Here is a 6237-nt window from a genome sequence, read left to right as displayed (position 1 = left end):
TGTGTGAAGGTGGCTCTCTGGCTTGCCAAGGCCTGCCCTCAGCCAGAATGACCTTGGCAGTGCAGGACCCAGGAGTGGCCTGGCCTCCTGTGTGAGCTGGGGGGGGGGGGCTGAGCTGCAGCTCCCAGGGGCTGGGGATCTCTGGGAGAGCTCTGGCTGCCCGCTGAAGCCTGTAAGGGGGGCACAAAAAGTCCTACCTGCAGTGTCCTACAGGGAGGAGCAACAACGAAGGCTGCAGTGGGAGGAACATTTGCCATGCCCACGGGGAAGCAAACAGGTTGGGGACCACAGCAGCCCCAGCAAGCCATGCTGCCAGGAGGGAAACCAAGGACAAAGTGGCCTGAGCAGGGAAGCTGCCTGCACTGGCCCACACAACCCACTGGCCCAGAATCCTTTCTCCCTGAGCGCTGGGTGAGACTAGCAGAGCCCCAGGAAAACCCTCCATTGCCTGGGGAAACACTGTCTCGGCCCCAAAAGGGACATCCCTCCTCCTGCTGTGGCACAGCATCTGCATGGGATAGGGCTGTCCAGCCCGGCTCTTGCTGCTCCCTGACACTCCTCCCACACTGCTCAGTCCTGCAGACCACAGGGATGGATGAGGAAAGCCCTCAGCAGTGCTGCTTCTCTGGGACATGCTTTCAGAGCTGTGAGTCTGTAGAGATTTAACCCTTCTCCAGTGACTAGGTGTTTCTCATGCCCCCTCTGAATGTAACTTGCCAGCTGATGTCTTAGGCTTGGGCATGGCAGCATGGTCTGTCTTGTGGGTTCAGAAGTACCAGATGCCAGCCCAGTGCTTTGGGCAGTGCAAAGGTACCAGGAGGTTGTGTCCTCAGTGTCCCAGGCTAAGTCTGAGATCCGGTAGAGTGTCCCTGCACGTCTTTCCTCCTGTCTGACTGCTGGGAGCAAGGGCCCTGCTCGCAACACACGGACTCAAACCTGTAGAAGGCAGAAGGAGGGTCGCACCAGTGCAGCTTTTCCCAGATGTGTGCACAGACCTTTCTTGGGCAGGCAGTGTGCTGGTCCCAGGGCATGAGGGCAAGTTCTCTCAGGCTCCCACAGTGCAATGTACTGAGTCTAGAGCAGCCTCGGGAGAGAAAATGATGTTCTCACTGAGGGAGAGGCCACTTAGGCGTGCAAGGGGAGGGCATGTCCCGGAAGAAAGGACAAGACTGTCCCAGCAGAGGAAGGCAGTCCAGCTCGTGCAATCCTTAACAAGCTACTGTGGGTCCTCCTCCTGCCAGCTCTTCCCTCTGCTGAACCTCATCCCCTGCCCTCTCACTTGGTCGCCTTGTTCAGCAAGGTCAAGAGCTCGGTTAGGACGGCAACCGAGAGTAAGGATATCTGGTTCCTGGCTGCTTAGTATGAGCTACAAGTTGAGAAACAGGAGAGCTCGTAACTTACACAGGCAGACTGACAGACCGTGCACCATGGGGGTGAAGAGTGTCAGCAGCAGAGACCGCAAATGCAAGGACTGACCCACCGATTGCTGGTCCATGAAAGTACCCTGTGAGGTGCAACCTTGCAGAAGTTCTACGGGAAACTTCATAACTGGGTCTAATTAGGCAAAATGAAGATTCTCAGAGGTTACCAGCCTGGGTCTGGTATGAGAGGGCATGCCAGGCTTGCGCAAAGAGCTCTGCCACTCCCTGGAAAGGCCCTGTGAGACCGTCTTTGGTGACGGCCAGGGAGAGGGAGAGAACGCAAAGCTCAGCCAGGAGTATAAGGCTCGGCACAGGTGGGCTGAGGGGAAAGGCAGGTGTTGTGCCAGAGGTCCCATGGTGTAATGGTGAGCACTCTGGACTCTGAATCCAGTGATCTGAGTTCAAATCTCAGTGGGACCTCAGCCTTTTGGGGCTCCCTCAAGCCTTTCCCCAGCATGCTTACAGCTTAAGAAAGCCTTAACAGCCCTTCTGTCGGGTCAATTCGTTAATGCACTCTGATCTTCCTTCCTTTCCTGTGCTCCCAGCCCGGGACTGACATCAAGGCCCCTTCTCCTACCCTGTGACCACCAACTCTGCAGCTTTCCTGAGCACTGGCCCCAGCCCCCTCTGCTCCACTGTGCTTGCTTGATGGCTGCTCCTGGCTGACGGCATCCAGCCAGAGCCTCACCCTTTCACACAAGGTCTGAGATGGAGATCACGCGGTCCAGGCGCGGCACAAAGCAGAGCCAAGTAGAGGAGGACATTCAGGGCCTTGTCTGGTTGGATATTAGACATCTCCAAACATGGAGACTCTACAGTACTCCCCGGGAAACCTTTTTCTCGGGTTTAACCACTCTCAGACTAAGACAGGATTACTGTGTGTAGCTTTACTTGTTATTTCCAACCCTATCCATTGCTTCTTGACCTCTTCAATTCCCGGAAAACTGTCTGTCTCTAATTTTTCCGCTTGTTTATTTTTGCTGCTTTGGTATCGGTACAGGGAGATGCACCGACAACTAATGGTGCCCCAAGAATTGGGATAGACTTGTCATGGGAGAGAGCAGGTTCTACATTTTCCTTGCAGAAGTCTTGGCCAATGGAGGAAGGATGAGAACAAACCACCTCGGGCCTCCAGCTATGCTGCACAAAGTCTTTAATGAGAAGGATAAAATGCACTGGCACAGAACAGAGAATAAGAAACACATCTGCAGAGTTCAGGGAGGCAAAAAGAAAGGCCCATTTCCCAAGGACAAGCTCCACACAAAGCGCTTGCCCTGTTCCCATTCTGCTCTAAACTCTGGCAATGCCCACCCAGAGCAGTCCCTAACTCCGGCACCCTCCCCTAGGCAGCAGGAGGTTCAGCAAAGCAGAAGAGAAGGAGCCCTTTCTCGAGGAGCTCAGAACGAAGCTGAGCCACAGGAGACATGGTGAGGCCTGCCGTGCAGTGAGGAGACGTGGGCACAGGTCTCTCGCGCCAAGTGGGAGGTGAGGACGCCCAGCCGGTCTGCAAGTCAGGGCCATGCTCCCACTGCTGCAAGGTCCCTGTCTTCCATCCCACTCCAAAGGACGCGATCCAAGAGCTTCAGCAGTTCATAGTGCAGAAGGGGGGAGGCAGACACAGCCCTGAGCCTCCCAGGCCAAGGCCGCCCCCAGAAGAGATGGGAACCCCCCCGGAGCTGAGGGAGCTCCCAACAGCAGCCGACAGAGAGGATCCCACGGCTGTGCTCTGGGGGAAAGAGGTGAGGATGGGGCCCGGCAGGGTCACCACCACCGGGGAGGATTCGATGAACACCGTCGAGTCAGCGCAGCGGGCGACACAGGGCTCAGTGCAGCTGCTTGCCAGTGGGGTTGGGCCAGAGGCTCCGCAGGGGCGTGGGGGACAGGGTCTGCAGCAAGACATCTCTCGGTGAGGGAGGCAAACCTGAAACACAGAGCAAGCAGGAAGCACCCAATTCAGTATCAGCCTGTCTTTCTTTTCCTCCGCTCTCTCTGTGGACACTGTATGTTTTAGAAGCTCAGACTGTGCCTAGAGCAAACACGACCCTCGTCGTGCCCTCCGAGTTGCACGGTACAGGAAGGCTGGCCCACGTAGGGATAGCACACAGCACAGTGGGTTTGAAGCACCCGTGGAAACACTGATCATAGCCCACCTCCAGAAGGCGCAGCGCTCATCTGGAAGGCACTGGAGGCACTTGGCCATTTGCTTAGAGACCATCTGCTGCAGGTGCAAATTCCGGTGGGCAGACCTCCCTGCCGCTGAGCCCCATTGATTCCCTTCTGCTTGGAAGACCCCCCTCATCCCAGCCCTCCCCAGCCGCCTCCGCCAGAAGGGAAAGAGGTGACAGCCCTTCAACAGTCCTATGGCAGGGCCAGGCCGAGGCAGCGCAAGTGACCACCTGAGCAGCCACCATGACAGCAGTTCAGCCCACAGAGGAGATGCAGCGGGCTCAGGCTTACCTCGTTCCTCGAGGAAAGGGAGGCAAGAGAGGAGGATGCAGAGCCTGGAGCAGCGCAGGCTTTTATGCTGTGTCCCCGAGCCCCGTGGGGCCACAAACATTCCTTGCTCATGAAGCATCTGAGCACCTAGCAGTTGCCGCTTGCCAAGGCCTCGCGGGTGATTCAGCCCTTGCCTCTTTCATCTGAAATGTTGTGCTCCGGCATCACACCACTGAACATCGAAAGGATTCATCTGAGTCCCAGCTTCCTAAGTCCAATCAAGTGGGAGGTCTCAGGCTAGTATACAAGGGGGTTTCAAGTGGGCTTGCAGGATACCTACCGATTGCCTTTGTCGCTTTGTCTTCTTCATTGCAAGCATGGCCAGCAGTCACAGTGAAATTCAGCTATGAGGGACAGCTCAAGTCAAGTGCTGTCAGTGCAGGCAATGCGGTTAACCTGGAGAGACATTTGCCTCTGCGGGTCATTGTAGACACACTGTGAGTCAGTTCAGGCAGCAGGGCAAGACTGCACAATCCCCTATGGTGGGAGAAGAGACTCATCTCGCCAGGGGTGTGGCAAAACTCAACTCAATGGGAAATTCCGTTGTGGGCTGGAAGGACGACCCTTGAAGGCAGGAGTGATGGCCGTGAGGACCTCGCTTACGCTCATCAGGCTCTGCCACAGACCGGTGATGTGATCAAAGACATGCCTGCGTCCTTCCCGGAAGGAGACCCACACCCAAATTGACCTGTTCTGCTCAGGGAGTTCATGCCAGAGGCCAGAGGCCTGGATGGCCTGCTTTTGAGGGGAGGCTCGGGGCAGGGAGCCAACATTTCCTGGCGCTATGCCCTGGGTCAGGAATGGGGTGGCCCATTCCATGCATTTCCGATTTCAAAGGCACATTGGATCAGTCTCCCAGAGCACTGGTGGTCATCCTGATGTGGAAGAGTCGGGAAAAACCCTGAGCTCCTGGCAAACATGAGTCACGCTGCTGGGGACTTCAGGCGACACGGTACTCTGGTTCCCATGCGTGCCTGGGATACCAGAGCTCATAGCCCCAAAGTGCCACCTTCCTCAAGGGTATTTCCACACATGTTAGGGCCATTCCTGGATCAGCTGGTGCTTCTCTGCAATCTCCCTCCCCTCAGCTTTCGACAAAGAGCTTGAGTTGGAAAGGACCTTTGGAGATGACCCCTCCCAACCATGTATCCCCCAGACAGGTCTGCTTTCACCTGAACAGGCGCTTGAGGCCTGCTCCCCACCCTACCAGCCAGAGGCTCTCACAGCTGAGCCTCCCAGGCCCAGGAGTGGTCACCAGGAGGTGACGGTGAGGGAGCCAGCACTGGCGAGCAGATCCCAGGGTTATGGGGTGAGGTCTGGAGATGGACAGGAAGTTACTATCAGGATTAGGAGGGAAGCCTCCCCTCAGGATTTACAGTGGAAGCCGTGCTGGGGCTGATATTCTCTCCTCTCTCCAGCCCTTCTGCCTGGAAGGGGTTTCTAGTCAGTGGCATAAAAATGAAATGCAGAGCAGGCGGCATGCCTCGCACACCCCCAGCCCTTGTGCTCTCCAACCTCTTGGCTCAAGCAGATTGTATTGGGTCTGGCTGAACTGGAATCGGTTTTCCCCTATAGCAGCCCTCACGATTCCAGTTCAGCCAGACCCAATACACATATCAAACCTAGAACTCGGTGGGATTTCAAATAGCACAGCTGAGAATGAGGGAGACAAGTGGGAATCCTTGACGTGTCATCACACGCACCACATGAAAACTGCCATTCAACCCGGGAAGAGCTGCACCAGAGACAGTGACCTCTCTGACAGCGGCAGCGTTCAGCAGTCAATGGGACAATGCCCAGAGCTTCCTGAGGTAACTGGCAAGTTTGGTGTGCTCTGAGCAGGAGCAGAGGACTACCAGCGGTCGTGTCTGACCTTCATTGCTCTGGGGTGCGCTGAGTCTCACGGGCCCCAGAGCAGCCACCAAAAGCAACACCTTGCAAGGTAGCAGCGGCAGAACAGGCCAGCATCGAAGTTGCCCTCGTTTCAGGAATGGTGCTAAAATGTGTGGCAGTGTCCTTGGAGAAAGCAGATCTTTTGGAGGAATGAGGCTACGGGCTCTGGTATCCCTGGCATGCCTGAGGCTGGGCCACCATGTCCACTGGAGCGCACAGCAGCGTGACTCATGTTTGCCAGGAGCTCAGGGTTTTTCCCAACTCTTCCACATCACGATGACTCCCAGTGCTCTGGGAGACTGATCCAATGTGCCTTTGAAATCGGAAATGCATGGAATGGGCCACCCCATTCCTGACCCAGGGTAAAGGGCCAGGAGCTCTTGGCTCCCTGCCCCAAGCCTCCCCTCAAAAGCAGGCCATCCAGGCT

At 56.3% G+C, this 6237-nt stretch overlaps 1 non-coding gene across 1 annotated transcript; it reads left to right on the top strand.

The window, feature by feature from the left end:
• The first annotated feature begins 1769 nt into the window (after positions 1-1769).
• On the top strand, positions 1770-1841 carry TRNAQ-CUG (transfer RNA glutamine (anticodon CUG)). Its single transcript has one exon. It is a non-coding gene; the product is annotated as a tRNA-Gln (tRNA).
• Positions 1842-6237: the final 4396 nt, after the last annotated feature.

The sequence above is a fragment of the Athene noctua genome, chromosome 13 (assembly GCF_965140245.1).
Source record: "Athene noctua chromosome 13, bAthNoc1.hap1.1, whole genome shotgun sequence".
Classification (NCBI taxonomy): domain Eukaryota; kingdom Metazoa; phylum Chordata; class Aves; order Strigiformes; family Strigidae; genus Athene; species Athene noctua.
Note: the sequence above shows the minus strand (reverse complement) of the source record. Positions and strands in the feature narration are given on the sequence as shown.